Raw genomic sequence first — 25313 nt, 5'->3', positions numbered from 1 at the left:
GAAGAAGAAGAAGAAGAAGAAGAAGAAGAAGAAGAAGAAGAAGAAGACCCTCAAACTGAATCACTCTCCCTTCGAATTCCTGTGTATCTCTCTCCATCCTCCTGACTTTCACTTACTCTCCATGTTTTTGTTTTTCCCTCTGTTCAGTCCCTGTCAACAGGGTGCTTGCTCCACCTCTTGACTTATTTTTATCAACTTATGGTTGATTTTATTTAATTCAAGCAGAAAGCTCTTGGGTTAAAGGTGTGTGCTAGGGCTGAGCTGCACCACAACTAGAAACAGATCTTTCCAGTAAACAGCCCAATCTCAAGGTCCTCAAGGTGATCAAATATTCTGCCACCTAAGTGTGTGGCCCAATATTTAATGATCTGTTTACTAGTCATCAACGTATCTGTTTATTTAAGTTTTAATTGAATGCCTATTGTGCACCCATACTACCTGCAGCCCTCCAGAAGTCATTGTTCATGCCTTCCCAGTGCCCACAGGCTAGCGAGGACCACAGCGGGCTCTGTGACACAGCAGGGCCTGAGAGGAAGGAAAGCAGCCAAGCTGACTTTCTGGAGGCTTTGGGTCAGGTCCCGCTTATTCCATAAGGTTCAGGAGCAGGACGCTGGTGCGAGTGTGGCAATGCTAAGGTGTGGCCTGCCGGGTGATGGTTAGCTGCTTGTGGGTGCCCTCATTGAAAGGTACTGATGCTGGCCTCACACCATCCGTTCCATCCCTCGAGTAGACTGTCATAAAACCACCACTTGAAGTGTTTGCTCTACATTTGGGTACTTACTGTTCTGTCCTTTGACGAAGCAGTGATGCAGCCAAAGCCCCCTGCTGGGCCCTGAGCAGTGCCATCTGCCCCATCCTGGCCATGCAATATGCACAACTGTGAACAAAATAAACAGCCTTTCTGTGTACAGTTTTCAACCTCAGCAATTTTTTTTTTCATGGCAAAAGAAAATATACTGAGGGAGAGAAGTGACATCCCTGTCTTACTGAGTGAGCCAGATAAATGGGTCTACAAGCCTGATGGAGGGGACGTTGGTGAAGCAGACAACTGGTTGATATTGCCACAGCAAGGGCAAGAGGGGTCAACCTGAGCCGGGGGCACAAGCAGGAAGCTGGTGTAGGCAAGTCAGAGCTTTGGGAGGTAAGGGAGAGACAACAGGCCGTCTGGCCAGGACAGAGGTGTGTGGCCTGTGTCTTAAGAACCACATGTGAGATCCCAGCAGGAAGCATCATCCACTGTCTGCAGCGTCACACAATTTCTGTTAAAGCTAGGGGATACGAGTGTGTCTGTGAAGTGTTTCAATGGTATCAAAAGCCAGATGTAGAGAGACGCAAAGCCAACTGATAGCATTAGTGCTCAGCAGTGTGAAAAAGGCTGGGGTGGGCTTAGGATGTTTGGACTTGTGTACTTCTATGTTCAAAAGCACAGTGAGTGAATAATTACTTTTAATATGGAAGAATCACTTCGGCTTTATTCTATTTATTTCTCCACTGCGTGTCTGTGGGTGCATGAGTGTAGCCATTCCGATGTCACAGTGCACACCTATAACAGAGGTTTTGGCTTCTTTGGAAACTCAGTTATGTTATGTAACTATGTTTTTTGTCTTAATCCCAAGTGTGAGATTTTATTGGGCTTTAGTTTGTCCACAGCTATTCATTGTCTCATGCAGGGCGTGGCTTTTGCCAGCTGGTAACGGTTTTCCTCATGCCGAATGGAGAGGGGCACGGTCTCAGGCTCTGAGGGTATAAATATGAAAGCCCTGAAAGAGAGAACATGGCATAGTGTGTGGGGTTGGCGTGTGGTGAGTGGCAGTTTGAAGCGACCAGAGATGGGCGGTGTGGTGGTTTGGAGCAGAGACACTGAGAGAAATGGTTTGGGGAACAGCGGCTTGGAGGAGACTTCTGGCTGTTTGCTTCTGACGGAGATTGGTATATCTCCCAAAGACCCATCAACCCTAAACAGCAGGGAGAAGTAAAGGGGTCTGCACCCCCTCTCCCCTCTAACTAACCTTCTCTCTCCTATGTAGAGTTGGTAGGTTGGTAGAAAGAATGTAGAGGCATAAATACCCTAAATAAAACAGAGTTTTAAAAACAAGTGTTACAGCACATAAGGAGGTCAGAACATAATCTGCAGGAGTCGGTTCTCTCCTTCCACCATGTGGATTCTCAGGGAGCACACTCACGTCATGGGGCTTGGCTGCAAGCACCTTTAGCCACGGTGCCATCTTACCAGCCTAGGAATCACTTTCAAATTCAACTCTGTATATGGAGAAGAAATTAAAAATGTGTCTACCACTTCAGAACTATTAGAGGCCTGAGCCATAGAGGAGGAGTTCAGCAGTGGGGGGAGAGGGAGAGAAGGGAGAGAAGGGAGAGAGAGCCAGTTGTTTGTAGTCAGGAGATGATGTGTGAAACCTGCAGGATATGGAGACCTAGCCGCTCTTTGGAGAATGTAATGCTATCACCTAAGAGACAGTCCTCTGGGCTGTCTGCCATGTTGCGTCCAGAGGTATAATTGTGGTAGAAAGACGGGCCGTGGATGTGGGTGGCACTGTTCTGTAAACTGGGGTCTCAGATGAAGAAAGAGGAAAGCAAGGTAAAGAGCTGGCGCTTCTCTCTGTTCTGTGATCACAGTGGGGACGTAGGAGAAAAGGATGTCGATAGAAAGGCAGACAGTGAAGACTGTGCTCACTGTTGCAGAGGGGAGCCAAGGTTTTACTGGGAACTAAGCTAGAGATCACCCGAATGAATGAATGAGTAAATAAATAAATAGATGAACAAATAAATAAATATCTGCCTGCTTTCCACCAATGCTCCAAAAACCTGAGTGAAGCTTAGTTCAAAAGTAAGTTATTTGGGGGGAGAAATTTCAAGTGATCATAACGTCTAGGCTATGGCATGGATATTGCTTACTGCTATTAACTAGAGCTACAGTGAAAGACAGCAGACATATATGAAAAACGTCCAGTCTGGGAAATAAAAGGAGGGTGAGTGATAATTTAAAGCTACAGGCAAGGCAGATTCAAAATTAGCTATAATTGTTGAATATGTTAACAATGAAAGGTATCCTGAGAGTTAGGCTCCATGCTTTGATGGATGGATCCAATTTATTTATTTGAAATAAATTTAAAAATCAATGGGCATGTCTATAGAGAGTGTTCCAGAGAGTGTTCACTGAGGTAAACACTCACCCTGAGTGTGGACAGCACCATTCCATGGGCTGAGGTCCTGGACCGAAGGACTCAGAAGGCATCAACATTCACGTCCTGTGACTGTAGACACACCGTCTACAGCTCCTGCTCCCATGGCCATTGAGAGTGGAAATAAAAGCTCCCTTTCTTAAGTTGCTCTTGTATGTGTCATGGCATGGCAACAGGAAGAGTGATGGGGTGCTGGGTATTTTGCACTGACATACAATCTTATGGGAGAGTCAGCAGGTTGGTGAACACTGTTTTGCTAACAGGAATTTCAGAGGTGTCTGGCTGCCTTGTACAAATTGTACCCTGGCAAGGAGGGAGGAACAGGAAAAGGGGAGGGAAGTTCGATCAAGTGTTGGTAAATCCCAACAGGAGACTCCACAGGAAGCCCAGATGCTCTTCAGGAATCACCACCTAGGAAATCAGCACTCCACGGTCTTCTCTGTAATGAAACATATGCCATTCAAGTGGGGTTTAGATGCCCAGGCTGGTAATCCCAGTTACTCTGGAGGCTGAGGTAGTGAGAGCGTGAATTCAAGTCCTATGTGGGCTTGTGAGTTCACTGCCTGAGAGTCACTAAGTGAGATACTATTTTAAATTTTAAGGAGAAGGGGCCTAGAGGGCTGAACACTTACCTAGCATGCACAAGGTTTGATATCTGACAGAAGAAGGGAAGGAAAGCAGGGTGGGGAGGGGAAGAAGAAGAATGCAACTCTGGGGCTCACTTGTGCCCTTCTGAGGCAGGGGTTTACTCTATTTTATCCTGGCCTTGCCACTTTCTGTTTAGACCAGGCTTCTGCTTCCCAGGTGCTGGAATTTCAAACATACTTTACCACACTTGACAAGACCAAAATACTTCAGAAAGCCTGAGCCTAGATGCCATATTTAAACTCTGCATAGGGAGTAAAGTGCATCAACAGTGAGTGACGTTCTTTAGTGCACTGAGCACTAGAGCCACATGCTGCCACTCCAGGTGGCAATTCAGGAGTCACTGATGACCAGAAATTACACAGGGTCCTAGGAAGAATATATGGCAAATATCATATAAACAAAGGGACAAAGAATAAAAACCCATCCACAGAGACGAAAGGAGGGTGCAGTCACTTGGGACACAGAGGTGGCACTATTGTCCACTTGGGGAGATCTGTGATAACCTTCAGGAGTCCATGTTGGAAGGGCTCTCCGATTTGCTAATGGCAGTCAGTCATAAGCCTCGGCTCTTTCGGCCCCTCCTCCATGGCCTCTTTCCCCGGCTGGAGTCCTTGGAGCCTCTGGAGTCACACCCACCACAGATAGACCTTTGCACACAGTTTGATGGGGGATTTAAACAAACTTGAACTCACCTGAATTTCTGAACTACTGGAAAGTGGCTCTACCGGGAACCCTCAGTGTGGAAATGCAAGTGTGGTCACAGATTCAGACAAATTACTTAGCCCTCAGTCCATTTGGCATCAAGGACAAAGCACACAGCACACAGCCAGTAATAGAAACTCTTGCTCCCTCAGAACAGGCAGAGCAGAGCTCAGGTTCAAAGCTGGAGCAGGACTCTTGGTCAGCTCCAGGCTCTCTCTCCCTGCTAGGAGCATCTCAATATGCCCACATTGCCTCTGGTATCCAAGGAGACCTCTCCCTGCTGGCTCCTCTTTTTCTGGAGGCATTGCTTGCTCTTCCTCTTCCTCCTTTGTAAATGTGGCTGTGCCTTCTAGGTTGGCTCGGTACCCAGAGAGGCATTCTTTAAAACTGAAGTATCCCCACGTAACACTTAGGTTCTGACCATCCTTGGTGGCTGCTCCAGACATGCTTACCATGCTGAACTGCTTTGCAACCATGTCACCAATCCGTCTCTAGCATGCTTTCATATTCCTGGATGGAAACTCTGTGTCCAATCAACACAAACTTCCCAAGCCCCTCCCCCCCCTTAGCAATTGCTACCCTTCTGTCGGCTAATCTAGATGCTCCCAAAGCATTCAGACAGTGGTCACATGCTACGTGGCCAACAACTCCTTATACCGAGCTGGGTGGGGCCGTGGGAGCAGGTGGCCTAACGATGCCCTAGCCTTCAACACATGGCACATTTTCAAGAGCATTCTGTGGCATCATGTGGCATGACTACATTTACCCAGCAGCTGTCTTGTTTCGCCCAGCACGATGTCCTCAAGCTTCGCCCACACTCTAGCACACCGCAAGATCCCCTTCTCTCCCAGTGCTGAGAGATGCCCCAGTGAATGCATGTGTTGGGAAGAGCACTTTTCATCTTCCCTTTAAAGCAGGGCTGTGACTCTGTGCTTGGCAGTTTCAGGTACCACAAAGGAAAGTTCAGAGGACGAAGGACCCTTTGACAGATCCCGGCAAGAGATGGAAGATGCCCTCTCCCAGCCCTTCCTCGGCCCTCTTGTGTTCAGGGTTCTTTGTTCAGAGGACAATGTGCGTGACTGGGCCGCTGTGGGTGGGACACACACTCTGTCTACTCAGACCTCTGGAGCTGAGCCTCAGCTCTGTGCCCCACCCAAGCCACAAACTTCACACCATGCTGGGGAGTGCAGCCTCCAGACTTGCTTTTCTGGGCCCCAAAGCCTAGTAAAATCCCGGAAGAATCAGTCCTATTGTTCCCAGAACGCTTTGAAGATGAAGACAGACATAATATGCACAAAAAGTTGCCAAGTCAAGCCAATTAGTACTGAGCCAATGACCTCTGCAATAAGGGAAAAATGGTTTCCGCTTATGTCATACCTTTCTCTCTCTCTAAATCACCCTAAAACAGACTCACTTTGAATGTTTTCCATGGAATGTTCAAGCTGTCAGCTGTTGTTTTTGTTGACAATGTTTTTGTTGACAAGAACAATAGCTAAACAGACATGCTTTGCAAACTTTAGCTTTGCGTTTCATCTTCACAGCCAGTCAGTTCTAGAGTGTTACCTTTACTGGTTTTTAGAATGGAAATTGGAAACAAAATCAAGGTACCAAAGGTTATTCCTGCTAACTTCTGTGTTATTTGCCAAAGGTTATTCCTTTCAAGTTCCAAAGTTACCCCTTTGGAACCAGCCTGTGGAATGTTACTTTAAGCCCTTGTAGCAGGGGTTGGTTCCTTTGGCACTTGGTGATGAACCTGCCTGCTCATTCCAGTTAGTTCCCTGCTACACACAGAGCCCTGGAAACCTTTCTGAAACACCCAGTACAACACTGAAGCACAGCTCTACCCTCAGAGAGCCACTCTGGTTGAAAAAAATCTTTGATATCTCAGAAATCATATGGAGCACAGAAATCACTGAAGTGTGACAATTTTGTGTCCCCTTGTATGCTGTGGTAGCCCCTTACCCATACTCTGGGCAGGGAGTCAGGCACCATGAAAGATGCTCAGAGAAGCCCCGACTCAAATGACTGATCCACAGCAGAGAGATTTAATTCCTGCAGTTCAGATTTATGGGATAGCAACCCTGAAAATGCCTGCTTGGGACCACTATGGTTTCGCAGAGCCACGCATTGGAATCATGCAGACTGAGCAACTGATGAGGAGCGGAAGCAGTGCTCATACTAAAGAAATAAGAAGTGAAAAGGGTTCATTTGCCCTTCTGGAGGATTTTGCTGGGGAAAATGATATTCTGTAGCGATGGTCACAAATGACTAATTTTCAGCATTTATCTTTATCCTAGTAGTAAAACTTGCTCATTCACCAGGCCCTCTAGAGAAAGATGAAGACCACAGCAGCAGCTCTTGTCAAGTTTTCTTTTCCTGTTGAGATGCCCTTCCACTGTCCTGAGAGTGATGAAGAACATGGCCCTCCCCCGGAAGGAAAGGTGTGAGCGGGAGTGATATATCCCATTCTGAGCGGAGATACTCAGAAGTCTCCACCGACCTCTGCAGCCCCTGGTGATGGTTGTGGTAGCAGAAGGGAGCCACAGGTCTAGAAGGAATTCTTGGTCACTTCTAGACACACACTGGATTTTGTGGCAAAGAAATGCACTTCGTCTATCACCCACTAAAGTTTAGGTTTTATTCATTGCAGCAGCATTATATTGGCCTACACTTGCTAACTAAAGTGCCTTCTGTAGAAAAAAAAAAAAACAGTTGTTTCTTTAAAAAATGACTATGTTTACTGATGGTGTGGTACACGAGCAAATGATATGGAATGTTGTCCTCCTGAGCACAGGAGCGTAAATTACCACAGTCACCAGCCCGGCTGTTGCTTCTCATACAGGAAAGTCAAGATCAGGCCTGTTGACCTTCCTTTCCTCACAGTCAGAGCCACCAGGGAGGGTCACTAGGCTCTCACCTGGAGGTCCAGCCACTCCTTCCTGCGTGAAATTCTGCCTCTGCTGCATGTAGTTTCTGATGGCTGCCATCTGCAGAGTACGGAAGGTTAACTGCGAAGGGGAGAATTCTAAGCATCTTCGAGGAAGTCATCACCCGTGCTGGGATAGGCTTTCAGGGGAGTAGCTGCTTGGGGGTCACCGGCCATGCTGTGGTAATCTTACCATACTCAGTAGTATAAACTCATTGGTTCACCAACTGAGACTCAGGTGCAGATGCTTCAGTCTCTAGGTAGGATCCTACCTGAGGGAGCGGTTCTTCCGTTCCCCAGGGAAAGTTCACACAACAACACGTGCTATTGTTTAGATCTGGAATGTCCCCAGCTGTCTGCATGCAGAGGACTAGACATCTCCAACTTGTGGAACTCAATGGGAGGTTGTGGAACCTTTAGGAGACGGACCCGATGGGAAGAGGAAAGTTGGGTCACCAGGAGCGTGCCTTGAAGGAGATACAGAGACCTATCTCTTCCTCTCTCTCTCTCTCTCTCTCTCTCTCTCTCTCTCTCTCTCTCTCTCCCTTTGTTTCCCCTTTGCCACGTGGCACCCGTGTGCTCCACAGCCACGGATTCTAAGCAGCAGCACAAACTCACCATTGGCCAAGACCTCTGAAATCAGGAGCCAAAGGAAGTCTTCCCTCCGGCAGCAAACTGGCTTTCTCAGGGGAATTGTCTCTCGGTGGAGAGCTGATAGAGCACCTACCTGTGCTTGTAGCTCCAGACACAGGTGCGGACATTCACATACATTTCCTTAGTTCGTTTAGGGCTTACAGGGTCACAACAAGCTGTCGCTCCAGCAACGGGCCATCCCATTCCAGCCCAGCCCACCCCCCACAAGCCACCAAAGGAGAATTTCTAAAAATTAAAAACATACGAATGCCCTCCTTATGCTCCGGTTAAAATCCTTCACAGTTCCTTGCCAGGAACCCATTGTATCTATTGTCTGTGCTCCATCCCCCTTAATAAACAGTGCCCCACTGGAGAAATCTAAAGGACAAACAGAAAAGGCACTCAGAGCCCTGGGTGAACACTTCGTGGTGCGAAGCTGCAGGTCAGACAATAAGCAACATCTGGTAAAGTGTTACAGGCTGTAAATACACCGGTCATGGAAGGGGGCAGCACAGAGTAGTCAGAGCATGAAGGCAGCCATTGGCTGGAAAGCCACCTCTGCCGTTTAGTTTCCGCCTCTGTTAAAAGGGAGCTGAAACAGGGAGTCTAAGTCAGCATTTTGCCAGGAGGTTCAAATGAGATAAGGTGTAAAAAGCACATTTAGAATTGCGCCTGCATTCCATGACACTCAATAAATAGAAGCTATTATTGTTTTATTTAAGCTTTCTCTTTATTGGTCTTTAATAAGGCAAGGTTGGAGGAATGATGGGAACCTCAAGAAAGATCCAGCTGACAAAACAGAGCCTGTGTGGGGCTGCTGGGGTAGGAAGGGTATTCTTGCTCTCTGAGCAGGAGCAAGGCTTGAGTAGCAGCTAGGAGATGCAGTGTGGTTGATGGTATTTGATTGTCCCCACAGGGTAAAACTGGGGCTTCGACGGCAGGGGAGGCCAGATGGTGGCAGCTACAGCTGTGAGTGATTAGGAGTGGACTCATAGGTTCAAGGGAGTCTGGTAGAAACTTGCTTTTAAGACAATCGGGCCACACGCGGGAGATAGAGCTTCCCTGACGGAGACTGCGTGATGCTTTTTGTTGGAAAGGCATCTGAATTTTGATCCATGGAGGATTTTGAACCGCAGGGAAGGGAGGATGGATTTGATGTATGGGGCAGGCTCTATGGGTGAAACCAGAGGAGCTAAAGCAAGTAAAAGAGTTAAAATTTGGAAAATCCAAAATAAAAAATTGTGAGGCTGTTAAAAAGGGACAGAGGCTCTGAGAAGAGAGAGTGCCTGGGAACATGTGGGACAAGAAGGGGACTGTGACAGGAGGGAACCCAGAGTCCCTTTGGGTGTTTTGGGGGATGGCAGCCTGTCTTAAAGGTATTGAAGGAGTTGTTTTCCTCCTGCGGTCAGAAGCATTCGCGAAAACACAAGCACACAGCTGCCATACTCTCCCTGACCTCTTCTACTCCAAGCTCAACCTCCAAAGACCACAGGCAGGGCCTCACTTCTGGACCTGTCACTCCCAGGCAGCAGGATGCAGAAGCTCCAGTCCTGGTTGACCCTTGAAAGGACCCCTTCCCTCAGGCCTGCTTTCTTCAAGGCAGTGGGGAGCGAAACCAATAAAGGTAACTCTCTTAATGTGTTAATGATCCCAGCAAGTTCACCAATTTTCTCCATAATGTAACTAATTCGCACAGTAACTAGTGATTTAGAGGCACTCTCCCAAGACTCAAGACTCAGGGGCATTGCTGTGCCTCTAACAGCCTTGATGGCTTTATTTTCCTCTCTCCAGTCTCCAGGATTCAATTTCTTCACTCTTTAAGAGAAGGAGAGAGAGAGGGAGAGAGAGACAGACAGACAGATAGACACACAGAGAGAGACAGAGACAGAGAGGTGAATTCCGCCGGAGTCTGTTCACACTTTGTCTCTGCCTTGAACAGAGTTAGCTGCTGCTTCTTCTGCCTCCTTCCTGACAGGGCCCTGGAGGAATTACAGCACCATTTTGCTGCACTATCTGCACAACCTCATTAAGACCTCAGTCTCAAGGCAGTGACAGGGAGTTCAAACATGACATGAGTTATTAACAGAGGCCGTCTAAGCTGGCAAGAAGCTTAGGAGAGAAGGAAACATGCTCCTTTTGGATGCTCAAGCCCTGGGGCCATGGAGAGGGTATCACAGGGAGGCCCATGACCCTTGAAGTCAGCGTTGATGGCCCATACAACTGTTTCTCCCTAGATACATTCCTAAATATTTTGCTTCGATAAACAATCTGATTAAAGTGAAGCAACTAGCTAACACTAGATACACTGTGATGGTGCTCACCCTAGACTAAAACACTCGGAAATGAGTGAAGTCACAACAGCAATACATATGCGTCTTAGGGACATGATATTGAATTAAAAAAACAAAACTCAGAACAAGATATGCCATGATTCAGTTATAATAAAGCTCAAAAATAAGCAATCGAAACACAAGTGATTGGGAAAATTTAAAGTACACAAATATGCTTAGATATATACATTTTTTTACAGACCCAAAGAGAAAACATGGGAATGCTAAACACAAATTGTGAGATAATGGCTACTGCCTATTTTGTCTTCAGTCGTGATGGCAAATTCATCCAGTTACGTATTTATCTTTACTATTAGCTGTGACAATAGCTGTAGCTTTTTCCATAGTTCCTCTTTATTAGGTTAAGTTTTTAAACTTGCTAAGAGTTTCATGATTAAAAAAAAATGTCAGATGCCTTTTCTGCAAAAGGTTATCATGGAATACTTTCCTTTATTTAATACACTGACTTGTTTTGGGATGTTAATCTAGTCATTGTCATAACAGAAAAGTCCCCACTGGGTCATGATATAGTATCATTTTTTATATACTTCTGATTTGTTTAGCTAATATCCCACGAAGGTACTGGGGTACACGTTCATAAGAAAAAAAAATGTTCTGCGGGTTTTTTTTTTTAATTTACTTTGTTTTATAATGTCTTTGTTTTTGTTATGAGAGTGATTCTGGCCTCACGTTTTTAGATAAAGTGTGTTCAGTGGAATTTGCTAGTGAAGCCGTGTTGTACAAGTTCTCTTTGAGGAAAGATTTTTACTATGAAATAAATTTAATTTTGTTTAATTTCGACTTCACACTTTGTTTCTTTATGCATCGCTTTTAGAAATTTGTGTCTTGTTAGATGTTTGTTGGTAGTTTGCTTATAATATTTTATCCTCATCTCTAATCTATACTGATCTCACACTTCATTGTTAATATTAATAATTTGCATTATTTCCATTTTCAGTCAAGCTATAAGACTATAAATTTATCAGTTTATTAGAAGGTTTTATTTCTATTTATCATTTAATGAACTGACCTGCCAATTTGTATTTCACTATTTTCTAGATGTATTTCTTGGGATTTAATTCACTCTTTCTTTTTCGTGGAGGCTAAAGAAATCAGCTTGAACTGCCTACCCCAAGCATTTAGAATGATAAATTTCCCTGAAACTATCCTTCAGCTGCCTTCTTCACTATGCCATGTAAAGTCCATTGGTTACTTTGAAGTAAGTGGCTCATTATCTAAGCGTTTGCATCCTTCCTGATACCTTTCTGCTTTTATTTGCAATTGAATTCCAAGACTTTTGTATTTGTTAACAGTTGTGTATTAGTTACTGATATAATTACTATGGTAAAATACTTGACGGAAACAAGAAGGGAAGAGGTTATTTCAAAACAAAATCCAAAATATTTGGTTTACCAATAAAGATTCAGGAGCCAGATGCTGGGTTGGAAATCTACTAGCTCATGGAGGCAGGGAAAGCACCCAGCTGACCTTCTTGCTCAGCCAGCATTCCAGAAGGAAAAAGACCCTTCTCCTTCTCTACACTATCTTAAAAACCCTTCAAACTGAATTTTCCCCCTTTCTATCTTCTCTGTCTGCCTCCTTTGTTCACTCCCTGTCAACTGGATGCTTGCTCCGCCTTTGACCTATAGCTGACTCTATTTAATCCTGCTTACAAAAAAAGCTCATGGATTAAAGGTGTGTGGTAGGGCTGAGCTATACCACAACTAGAGCCAGGTTTTTCCAGTACACAATCTCCAGGTGTGATCACAATCTTCGAAGTGTGATTAAATATCCTGCAACAGGAAGACGTGTTTTGACTCACAGTTTAAGGGGATTTCTGTCCATGGCAGGGAAGGCTTGTCACCTAGGGCAGCTAGGCCATGTTGGCAGGAACAAGAGGTGGCTGATTGCATGATGCAGCCAACTAGGAAGCAGGGTGCTCTGTATTTGCATTAGAGGACATATTACTGTCAAAGATACACCTCTAGTGGCTTACATAAGCCAACTGGGCAAAACGTAGTAAAAAGGGTAGTAAAAGAGCAAGATCTTGGTAACCAGAGAGTACCCTGTGACCAGAACTCCAGTCTAGTGGCCTCAGAGGTCAGTGTGAGGGCCCAGGCTTTGTCTCCAGTGTTCCTAGAATCCCATGAGAGACCATAGCTTTGGTTCTAGTAGTATCTGAGGTCAATATGGGTGTAGGGTTCTGATGTTTGAAGTACTAAAGGTCATTGCCGGCCCTGGGGTCTGTACTTCTGTGGTCTTGGAGGTTACTTTGGGCCCATGGCTCTAACCACAGCCCCCTGGCAGTAGATAGCTATCAATCTGAGGTTTGTTATCTGCTTCCACCAGGTCCATAGAATCCAGGGGTTGTTAAGTTTTTACTCCATCTGGTCACCTTGGTATACCGCCCCCACTACCACTTTTATTTTATTAAAAATAAAAGATTTTCCCATACCATATATTCTGATTAAAGTTCCTCTCCCTAACTCCTTTGAAATCTTCCCATATCCCCTCCCATCCAAATCCACACCCCAACAAAAAGGAATCTGAAGAATAATAACAGAATAAAATAAAACAAAACCAAATAAACCAGAACAGGACAAAACAAAGAAACAAACGAAAGAAAAAGAGCCAAGAAAAAAAGCAAAAGAAAACCTCATAGGTGCAGAGACACATATGTTTATATACACAGGATTCCCACAAAAACACAAAACTGGAAGCCATGATATATGTGTAATGAAAATGTCAGTAAGGGGGGGAAAGCTGCAACACAACCTTATGAGACAAAGAACCGAGGAACCTTCAGAGATGCCTTGGACTTCATTTTGGGTTGGCCATGTACTGCTGGGGATGGCACCTGCCCTTAAGACTTGTTTTGTATGACCAGGGATACACTATTGGAGAGAACTAATTTTTTACTTGCCAGTAACTATCAGTTGGAGGTAGCTTCTAGGTTATAGATGGGGACTTGGACACTTGTGTCCATTTCTCCTCTCAGCACAGGAACCCTATATAGCTTAGGTATGTGCAGGCCCTGTGAACTTTGCCTCAGTCTCTGTGAGTTCATAAATGCATCTATTATGGTGTGCATAAAGGGAGTTATTTACTTGATGTCTGCCATCTTCTCTGGTTCCTACAATCCTCTTCTGCAGGGTCCTCTGAGCTCTGAGGGGAAGGATCTGATGGAGGAGGCATCCCATCCCAAGTCTCTCAGTTCTCTACACATTGTGCAGCTGGGGGTTGATGTATTTGTTCCCATCTACTGCAGGAGGGAATTCCTCTAGTGATAGCTCAGTAAGATGCTGATCCATGAGAATAGCAGAACGTTGCCAGAAGTCGTTTTATTGCTACGTTCCTCAGCATAAAAGTATTATTTGGTTTCCCTCTAGGTCCCTGGCCTGTCTGGATTCAGGTTCCGAGCGACCTCAGCAGTGTCAGGGACGAGTTTCATCTCATGGTGTAGGCTCTCACTCAAATCAGATATTCGTGGTTTCTGCCACAAGCCTGGTGCCACTTTTGCACTGGCACATCCTGCAGGAAGGCCTGGGTCAGTGCTCACCTTTCTCCTTTGGTAGCGTGCAAAGTGCCATCTAGTACCATGACTGCTAGTCTGGAGGTGCAAAGGCTCTAGATAGGCGCCCCCCAATTTCTCTGTGTTCAGTGAGTTGTATCGGTGTTAGGCTCAGCAATAGGACCTTAGGGTCAGTCTGTGGAGAGTAACCAATGACCTTGACAATAGCTTGGGTTGTCTGAGGGTTCCCATGGAGCCCCTTTTGTCAACAACTTGATCAGATATAACCTAGTCTCAGAACTGGAAGCCTCATTTGGTGATGAGGGAAGCCCATTGGGGAATCCATCTCCCCTGTTACTTGGCAATTTTTTTCAAGTCTCCTTCACATATGTATATATTTTAGGACGCTTCTCTGTATTGAGTATGACCCCTAAAGGCCCTTTATGCTGTCATTTAGCTACAGGATTTCTGTGGTTAGTTTATGTTTGGATGACCTATTGGTGAGAATAAGAAATTAGAGTCACCCATTCTCACTGTGTGAGGGCCAATACATGATTTTAGCTATAGTACTGTATTATTATCATTATTATTATTATTATTATTATTATTATTATTATTATTATTATTATGTTAGATGCTCTTGCATTTGATGCATAGATGTTCATAAATTGCAATGTCCCATTAGTGGATTTTTCCTTTAATGAATATGTAGTGGTTTTCCTTATCTTCCTTCTGGTTAGTTTTGGTTTGAAGTCTATTTTGTCTGTTTTGTCACATATTAAAATGGCTACACTGGCTTGCTTCTTGGGTCCATTTGCTTGGAATATCTTTTTTCCTTTTACCCTGAGGTAATGTTTATCCTTGATGGCAAGATGTGTTCCTTGGATGCAGCAGAAGGGTGGATTCTATTTCTAACCCGATCTGCTAGTCTTTTGTTTGTTTGGTTGGTTAGTTTTGGGTTCTTGGAGCTTTGGGATTTTCTATTTTGTTTTTGTTTTTGTTTTTGTTTTTGAGACAGGGTTTCTCTGTGTAGCCCTACCTGTTCTGTAACACACTTTGTACACCTGGTTGGCCTTGAGTTCACAGAGAACTTTCTGTCTTTGACTCCCAAGTGCTGGGATTAAAAAAATGCACCATTACTCCCTGGATATTCTGTGTCATTTTATTTGGGAGTCGAGAGCATTCATGTTGACAGTTATCAGTTTGTTGATAGCTGATAGATTGATAAGGAGTACTGTTTGTTGATTCCTATTATTTTGTTGTTATTGTTTGTCTTTCCTGCCTTTTGATTTGCTGGCCTGAAATTCCTTGTGTTTTTTTGGGCATGGTTAAGTTATTCTAATTGAAGTTGTTTTTTTTTTTTTTTTTTTTTTTTTTTTTTTTTTTTTTTTTTTTTTTTGTTTTTTTTTTTTTTTTTTTTTTTTTTTTTTTTTTTTTTTTTTTTTTTTCTAGTACCTTCTGAAGAGCTAGATTTATAGCTTAAAGTTTGTTTTACCATAGAATATTTTTCTTTCCCCATTTATTCTGGTTGAAAGTTTTGCTAGGTATAGCAATCTCAACTGACATTTGTGGTCTCTTAAAATTTGTAGAACCTCAGTACCTCAGTTTAGGCCCTTATGGTTTTTAGAGCTTCCATTGAGAAGTTAGGGATTATTCCCAAAGGTCTTTCTTTATGTGTTACTTGGTCTTTTTTTCCATGCAGCTTTTAATATTGTTTTGTTTTATATGTTTAGTGTTTTGATTAGTCTGTGACATGGGAATTTTTTTTCCTGGTCCAGTCTATTTAGTGCTCTATATGCTTCTTATACTTTGATAGGAACCTCCTTATTTAGGTTAGGAAATTTTTCACTATTATTTTGTTGAAAATATTCCACCCAACAGATAGGGAATACAAAATTTTCTCAGCAGTACATGGAACCTTTTTCAAAATTTATCACATCATAGGACACAAGCAAGTATTAACAAATAAGAGATAATTTTTCATGTCCCATCAGATCATAATGTAATGAAATTAGAAATTAATAAGATAACCTACAGAAACCACAAAAATACTTAGATGTTAATTAAAATGTTTTTGAATGAACAGTGGATCATCCAAGAAGTCAGAGAGAAGATAAAAAAAAATCTCTAGAGGAAATGAAAATGAAAACACAGCCGATAAGAATCTCTGGGATGCAACCAACTACCCTAAGAGGATAGTTTATAGTGACAGGTGCTCACATTAAAAACTCCAGAGATGTCAAATAAATAACAATGATATGCTCCTAAAAATGTGAAAAAGAAGCCAACCTGAAATACCACAGACAGCATGAATTAATAAACATTGGGGAAGAAATTAATGAAATAGAGATTAAGAGAACAATATACAAAAACAATCAAGGACATTCTTCTTTGAAAGGTTAATAAGATTGATGAACCCTCAGCTAATTTGACAAAAAGAAAGATCCCGAAGATGCAAATTAGCAAAATCAGAGATGAAAGGGGTATCATTTTAACTCACTCCAGTGAAGTACACAACATTAGAAATCACTATGAGAACAAACACTGAAAATCTGGATAACCCAGAAGAAATACAAGAATTTCTAAATGCACTCCACCTGCTAAAACCAACTCCTGAAAATGTGAATACCCTGGACAGACCCATCACAAACCGTGAGGCTGAGGCTGTTATTCAAAGCCTACCCACAAAGCAAAGCCCACCACCAGACAGACTCACTGCTAAATTCTATCAAACTCACAAGGAAGACCTCAGACTTAATCTTCTTTAATTTTTTTCCACAAAATTTTGTAGTGTTCTATCACTACAAAATTCTTTTTCAAAGACATTATTATCCTGATACTAAACCAACTACACAGGAGCTAACTGCAGTATGAACAGATGGGCTACAAAAAAATAAAGTTGCTGGGCAGCAAAGGACACGGCCAGCAGAATTGATAGTCAGTTCGGGGAATGGAAGAAAATCTCTACCAGCTACACTTCATACAAAGGAATAATGTCCAGAACTTACAAAGAATTGCAGAAATTAAATATTAAGAAAATAAAATTGCCAACCAACAAATCGGTAGATAAATTAATAAACACTGTTCAAAGAGGGAGGGGCAGAGGGAAAGGGAGGGGAGGGAGAAGGTGAAAAGAGAAAGGGAAGGAGGAGGAGAGCAGTAACTAGTTTTTAAAGTGTCCACTCTCCCTAGCCATCAAGAAAATGCAAATTAAAGATTCCTTGAGATACCACCTCAGCCCAGTCAGAGCAGCTATCATCAACACATCTAACAACACATGTTGGGGAGGATATGGAGAGACAGGAACCTTTACTTACTGTTGATGGGGGGTGAAAATTAATGCAGGCATTGTGGGGATCAGTTTGAAGATTTCTCAAAAAAATAAAAGTAGATCTTAACACGTGACCCAGCTATCACTGGCCATATCTGGAGAGAGCCCTGCGACCACCACTGAGATGTTTGCAGTCTGTGTTTACTGCTGCTTTATTCACTGTGACAGAGAATTGGAATCAACCTACTTGTCCAGGAACAGATAAACTAATGACAAAATTCGTTGTGTGTGTATATACATGTGTATGAATATTACTCCTAAAAATGAAATAACAAAATTTGCAGGAAAATGGATAGACTTAGAATGTATAATATTAGGTGCAGTCACACAATAATAGAAAAAAGAGAGATATTTGCTCTCCTTCATAAGAAACCTCGCCAATAAAATATGTATGAATGAAAACAAATGTACATGTAAGTAACAGTATAGCATGCAGAAAAATGAAGAAAGGCTAACCACTAAGGAATGAGGAAGGACTGGGGGCAGGTGATGAGCAGAAGTTACGAAAGAGAGTATAAAGTTATTGCTTTTCTAGTGCTAACTCTGTCACTGCTTTATTCTGTTTGGACAGTGGACAAGTGCATTAAAATATACTCAATAGTGAAAGCATGAAATCCAGTGTGAAGCTCCACAGCATCTATTCTGAACGGCTGCTCTAGAGGTTCATTGAGCTGAACGGTCTTTGGTTCTTGCAAATTCTGATGCATGGTTTTTCATTATCTGCAAGGCTTTAAAAATAGTAATATTTAAAATGTTTTTAAGTAAAAATAGTAATAATAACAACAACACCCTCTGGGAATCAAGCAGTCATTACACAAATATATGCAGACCATGGCAAGCCCCTTTGGGGTCGAGTATGTTGTCATCTTGAATGTTCTGTACTTATTATTATTATTTTCTGTGTCCACTAGAAAATAACGTGTCTCCATCTGTTCAGTTTCATTCTGCAAATGCTGATGAGGTTAGGCTGAATTGTTGTGCTCTCCAAACAAATTATTTCTCAGTGTGCCTTGTCCTCTTCTTCCGGTGTTGATGGAGCATTGTTACCATTGCTGGCCCTTGTGTGGCTTCTGCTCATTTAGATCCTTCTGCATGTTATATAGCTTGAAATTGTCTTGATAATATTCTTTATCTTGAAGTCTATTTTTTTTTCTGGCACTAACATAGTCACTTATGTTTTCTTATAATTAGTGGTTGCAGAAATCATGTTTAAGGTGTGTCTCCTGTAAGCAGTATAAAATTAGATCTGTAATTGTATGTTATTAAGGGAAATGTCATTCACGGTCCCTGAAAACATTAACAAAAAGAAATATAAACTTTCAAAACCTACAAAGAGGCTGGAGAGGTGATTCAGTGGTTAAGAGCACTTGCTGTCTTCCAAAGGACATGAGTTTAGTTCCCAGCATCCATGTGGTGGTCCGCAACCATCTCTAACTCCAGCTCCGAGGATCCAAGGCCCTCTTCTGGCTTCCATGGGTACCAGGTTGCACATATACATATGTGCATGAAGAATGTTTTATACATAAAAAGTACAATTTAAAAAATAAAATAATAAACTAAAACAACAACACGTACAGACTTGTACATGTAGCAAGTTTTTGGGTAGCTGTCCAAGGCCATTAGCCCAAAGAGCAAAGACTGGGGTCACGTTTGACCAGTGTGTGAAAATGTATATCCCTATCAAACACAAATTGACATAAGCTACGAAATCTACTAGTGAGCTGAGGGAATCTATCAATAAAAGACTCAGGCTAGATGTAGCAAATCAACATAATTAGCTAGTGTACAAAATTCAGATTAGAAGCCCAGCTCCATGCATGTGCTATTCAAGTTCAAATGTCATTTGGCACTGTTCTGAAGGAAATGGCTGCTTTGGGTGAACTTCAGAGTGTCTTATTTGAACTGTGAGTTTATCTCCAGACACTGACTTACATCCAAGAGTGAACAGAGCCCTTGATTGTGAGTTCTGTTCTAACTCTCACACAGATACCGCTGACACATGCTCCAGTAATTATTTCAAACATATAACTGGGGTGAAGGTCATGAATACTAGAGAGTGGCAATTTATTCTTTCCCCATGGCAGATTAGATTACTGTAGCTCTTATCCCCTGACCTATCTGCTAACCCTCAAAGGAGCGTGTTCAAAGTGCTAGCGGAGAGGTTCTCTTGCCACCCAGCTGCTGGAGAAAGGAGGGAGAGCATCCAGGCAAGGGGACTGTTATCCTGAGCTGACCTCTCCTCCGGGAGAAGTCTTTATCAGTCTGGCCTCTAATAAGCAGAGAGTCCCATCTTTGCAAACAAAGCTTTCAGGGGAAAGAATTCATAAGGAATCTTTCTGAATCCTGGAATTCCAAAAGAAGATAAAGTTGCAATCCTTCTTCATTCACAGTGAGGGGAATCCTTGGCTGAGAAGCATGCATGACCTGGTACCCACTGGTAGACTTCTTCTGAAGCTGGGATGTGAATCTGCTTAAAGAACCAATTGGACTCTCTGGCTTCTGACTTCAGACACAAAGGAGGCTGGCATCTGGCAGACTCAAGGCACTCTTGAGGAAAGTGCCTCAAATCTGTTCCAAAACTCTATGGACCCTGGAGCTCCTAGGGTGATGGATGGAGGAAACCAACGTGACCAGCCGTGATATTGGGAGACAGTGCTAAATGGAAATAAATAAGAAGAATTGCGACATGGATTTTCAAGTACTGAGCAGGAATGGTTGTCTAGTGGTACTTAACCTCTAAAATTGAAAACTCACCTCCAGCAGGCTTAGCTGCCCAAGCCACCTTACTTCAGTCCACTTTCCCCATAAATACAAATCACCTAATGCACGTTAGGGCCAGACTGTGTTTGCATGATGCTAAAAGAATTCATGCAGCACACAGAACACATGTAGTCCTTCAAATGTCAACTTGACACTGCTTTTTTTTTTTTTTTTAACTGAATGGATCTGTTAAGCAGTCAGAAAGACTGGATGACACAGAGAAAAAAGGCATGAAGTCAGAAGTTCGGGTTAGAATTTGCTTTCACTCTGAATTCCCTGCAATCCACACTGTACATTTCGGTGAGAGTGTCTTGCATTCAGTCATCAACTGGACATATCGTCCGCATGCTGAGAGCCCTGGAAGGCTTTCCCACACCCTTCAAATCTGAACTCTTCCTTTCAGCCCCCTTCTGCTATTTGAATATGTAGCGTCTTCACCCCAGCTGCTTCCACTTTCTCTGGAATGTTCTTTTCTGGGCTATTTGAACAGCTAGTTCCTTCTTATTGTTAAGTCCCAGTTTAGATGTCACCCTGTCAAAGAGTAAGATCTTGAAGTAACACCGTTCACAGTTTCTTTCTGTCCTGTTCTCTGGATTGCATCCTATCTCTATCTGGTACTATAATTTATCCATTTGTTTATCTCTGTATTATCTGTTTCCTACACTAGAAAGCAAGCTCACAAAGGCAGGACCCTTGCTTCCCTGCTCCCTCAATTTACAATAAAGCCCTACCACACAATAGGTGCTCAATTCACAGGTATTGAATGAATAAATACAATTATATTGTGATTGCATTCCTAGCTTTGCCATAAGCCATGTGAACATAATTACCTTTGCTCTGTGATACTTGAATGAGGGAAAATTGAATGTTGTTGGTAATTACAGTAAGTTTTCATTCCCTGTTCATTACCTTGAACTCTGCCCTCTAAAATGCTGATCAGAAAACAAGAAAGAAGTTACATATATAAGTCACACTTTCAGAATGGTGCACAGAGGCTTGACTCACAGACAGATACCAGGCAGAAAGTGAAGACTCCCTTCCAGCTACTCACACTTTGGATATAAGTATTTGACTCATCAAGTTCCAATCAGCACTATCATTGGTCAGTCTTAAAAACCCAAAGGAGAGGGCTGGGGGCAAATGCTGGCACTGGCACCCTCAGGGCGTGCTGAGCAGAGGGCTGTGTCTCACTTGCCCAGCTCTGCTTCGATACTGCGTGAGCAGCTTTCTGATTCTGATGCCTTCTTACTGTTCCCAGTCTCTTTCATGGGGACAGAAGGTGCCAATCACACATACTCCATGTTTCCCAGTTGCTGTGACAACGATCTATTGCTACAAATGACTGTGTTCTGGGGTCTTGGTTGGTGAGTGTTATTGAAGCCAGTGAGTCCATCCCCTCTGAGCACTCAGAGAAGCTAGGCTTCAGTCCTTGGGGAGGAGACAGGGAACCTGGGTCCTGGTGCTTTCCTGTAGCGATGGACACACCTTCTCATGGGCAAGAACAACAGTTCAGCTACAGCCATCCATTAGGTACCCAAGCATATGCTAGTGGCACCCACAAAATGAAGGATCCTAAAGAAGAAACATCTTTTTAAATTGCAGTAATTTGGTTTTTCAAAATATGCTCCAGATATGGAAAAATTATAACACCATTGGAATTTTTCCATTCATTCATTTACATTTGCATCTTGAGTGAGGGAGGATTTAGATATGAAAGGGATGGCTCCTGATAATGGAAGGGCTCAGGCCCACCAAGGACCCTAGCTCAGCTCCAAAAGCAGCATCTCAGGGGCTTCCTGGTCTTATGATACACAGAGGATGGGGTTTAGCTATCCCCACATCCTGAATTGGGTAGAAGCCTCCTCAGGGACTGAGAAAAGCTATCCCACAGACTCACATCTCACACTTCCCTGCAGCCTGTTTCCAGTCCCTTCCTCCAGTTCAATTCAGGGGTCCTATACAAACTGTCCAAATCCCCTAGGTCTAGCATCCAGAGCACCAGGGAAGGAGTCTGGTGTCACAGTCTATAGAGGTCCTTTCCAGCTTACATTCAATCCTTCTTTTCTTTCCTTTTCCTTTGCTTTCCTTTGCTTTCCTTTGCTTTCCTTTCCTTTCCTTTCCTTTCCTTCTTTCCTTTCCTTTTCCCTTTCCTTCTTTCCTTTCCTTGCCTTTTCCTTTTCCTTTCCTTTCCTTTTTCCTTTGCTTTCCTTTTTCCTTTCCCTTTCTCTTTTCCCCTCTCCCTTTTCCCTCTCCCCTTCTTTTTCCCTTTCCCTTTTTCCCTTTTTCTCTTTTTCCTTTTTCCTTTCCTCTTTCCTTTCCCTTTCCACTTTCCTTTCCCTTCCCTCTTCTCTTTCCTTTCCTCTTTCCTTTTCTTTCCCCTTCCCTTTCCCTTTTTCCCTTTTCCCCCTTTTTCCCATTTTCCCTTTATTTTCCTTTTTCCCTTTCCTTTTCCTTTTCCATTCCCCTTCCCCCCCCTTTCCTTTTTTCTTTCCTTTCCTTTCCAGTCCTTTCCTTTCCTCTTTCCCCTTTCCCCTTTCCCCTTTCCCCTTTCTCCTTTCCCCTTTTCCCTTTTCCTTTTCTTTCCTTTCCTTCCCTTCCCTTCCCTTCCCTTCCCTTCCCTTCCCTTCCCTTCCCTTCCCTTCCCTTCCTTCTCCTTTCCCTCCCTTTCCTTCCCTTTCCTTTCTCCTCCTCCTCCTCCTTCTCCTCCTCCTCCTCTTCTTCTCCTCCTCCTTCTTCTTCTCCTTCTTTTTCCCTCCCTTGCCCTGGAAGGAAACCTCTCTCCAGGGACAGAGAAAATTAGGGTTGAAAATACAAATATTTTGTTAAGGTTCAGAACACACTGTGGCTACACAGTTGGTGCCTGCTTCAAGTCCCCTAAGCTGCTTTTAGAATAGCCTAAGTCCCTCCATTATTTAGATCCCTGCAGGGAATCACCAAAGGCAGAATGACTAATGATTGATCCAATTATAGCAGTTGGTTCGATCAATGAAGTGTTTGGTGAGCCCGAGTGCACACAGACTGGGTGGGAAGAAAGCCAGTAGAAAGAACAGAACGGTGTGGGGTAGAAGAGAATGGGATGCAGGAACCAGAGCACCAGACACAGGTATGGGAAGGCACCTGTCTTTCCGTTGTATCCAGGATTTCCAAACACCTCAGCTCAAGGCCAACCATGTGAGGAGCTCAGAAAAGGGAATGATATACCTGGAAATTAGTTAAGAAATAGACCTGTTGTTTGTTCAGGAAAATGCAAATGGTCCCTTTCTTAAAGAAAACTTGGCTGGGTCCCTTTGTTGAGCTCTTGAGATTTTTGCTAGATGGCTGACCAACCTGGAAGTCCCACAGACCCTTAGCCTGGGCTTTTTTTCTGCACTGTGGATACTTGCCTTAAAGATACTGGCTGAGTACTGAAGGAAACTCCAAGCTACAGGCAAGACAGTGTGTTTTGGTGTCTGCCTCTTAAGAACACAAATGTCTCCTGCCCTCCATTGTCTCCCACACCAGGTCACCAAATCACCTGAACAAACGTCAAACCTCCAAGGAGGAGAGGAAGAATGTCTTGAGAAAGATGCCGGAATATCTGCTCCCTTAACAAACTTCATTGAATGGATAGTTATAACTTCAAAGATGTATTTTCCTCCTCAGACAAATGGTTTTGTCCATCAGAAAGATGTTCTGTGTATTCTGTGTATGCAGACCACACAAAAACAATCACAGTTAAATTAATGACTTTAAGCCAAGTATGGTGTTACATGCTTATGATCACAGCACTTGGGAGGTGTAGGCAGGAGTTTTATAAATATGATGCCAGGTTAAATATATAGCAAGGCCCTACTTTAGTCCACCACATCTCTTTTAAGTGAGTGTTTTGAAAGAAGAGGCCAAATATTAGTCATCTTTCTATCCTTAAAACCAAACACAACTCTGAAAACGTGGGACGGACAATAAACACAAAATGGGAATTTGTGAATGAGTTGATGCCAAGGTGATGGAAGGCATGGCTAACTCAACTCACAGCTGTGCTTAAACAGCTAGCATGGCACAGTCTGCTTTCATCTGGACATCTCCATAAAAACAGCAGCAGAAGAAAGAGCTGTGGTACAGTTAGCTCATGTGTGCCCTTCCTCTACACCTGACCTCTAAAGTCGCCTGCCTCACCTGGCACTAAAGTCCAAATTATGAGCTTAAGCTTTCTGCATGTGTTCTCAGGCCTGCTGGCCACAAGAACGCCTGGTCTCCGCCAAGAAGGGCCGTGGGAATGCAGCCAGAAAGGCTGTTACTGCAAGATGTTGAGCCTTAGTGCACAAATAAAAGCCTGCACTCATCAAGGTGAAAAAGAAAAGGGAAGAACGGGTTTCTTAAGCACCATCCAGGCGGCACAATGCAAAGTGCCAGTTTGGCAGCTAGCCGCTTGATAAGAGCGTGAGTCTGAGGGCCAAGCAGATATTTCAGTGGGGGGCTTTAAAACCCAGGGTGTTTATACGTATCTGCATAGCTGCAGTGGATGAACCCATGAACTGCACTGTGAACTGTGAGGCTCTCCCAGCCTCGGGCAGTGTCCATCTCTACAGCCTGCCCACATTTCCACAGTGGCTTCGTGGGTGCCAGCTATGAAACCAAGCACTATTTAGCCCAGTCCGCTATCTTGGGAGCCAGTAAAGAGCAAGGCAGGAGATGCCTAAGGACCCCTTGTCCTCCCACAGCCAAACAAAAAGCCTGTTGGTCTGGCGTGGCAAGAGACCACTTGTTTCTCCCACCCATTTGTTTGTACTCTCGAACCCTCTGCCACGTGGATTCTCAGTTAAGGCCCTTCACTTCGCTGTTGTTGCTGTTTTCTTCTACTTTTCAATGAGGACATCACTGATATTTCTGTATTTGGACAGAGTTTTAGTTTTAGAGATCAGCTCAAACCAATGAATTAGCCAGTCGGCCTCAGGGAATAGAGCAAGTGACGATCGACAATAGTTCTTGCGAGGTCCAGGCATGCTTTTGGAAGAACAACAAAGGTCAAGCTGGCAGGGAGTCGGGTGGTGCCTTAGGGTAGCATTTGATATCTCCACAGAAATTTGGATGTTGTTTTTGCACCAAACCCTTTCCACAGCGATTATTTCATATAATCTCATAATGCACAGATGAGTTACAAAGGGCGCTTATCAGTCTACTATGACTTGGATCGTTTCTGGAGAACTAAAGAGACTGGAACATCTTAATGAAATTTGCTACTGATATGCAAAGCATGGGCTTAAAGAGATGCTGAGAATGAACATGCAGCCTG

Source organism: Psammomys obesus, unplaced genomic scaffold (assembly GCF_907164565.1).
Source record: "Psammomys obesus unplaced genomic scaffold, mPsaObe1.curated_primary_1811, whole genome shotgun sequence".
NCBI lineage: Eukaryota > Metazoa > Chordata > Mammalia > Rodentia > Muridae > Psammomys > Psammomys obesus.
The sequence above is the reverse complement of the archived record's forward strand: the minus strand, read 5'-3'. Positions refer to the sequence as shown.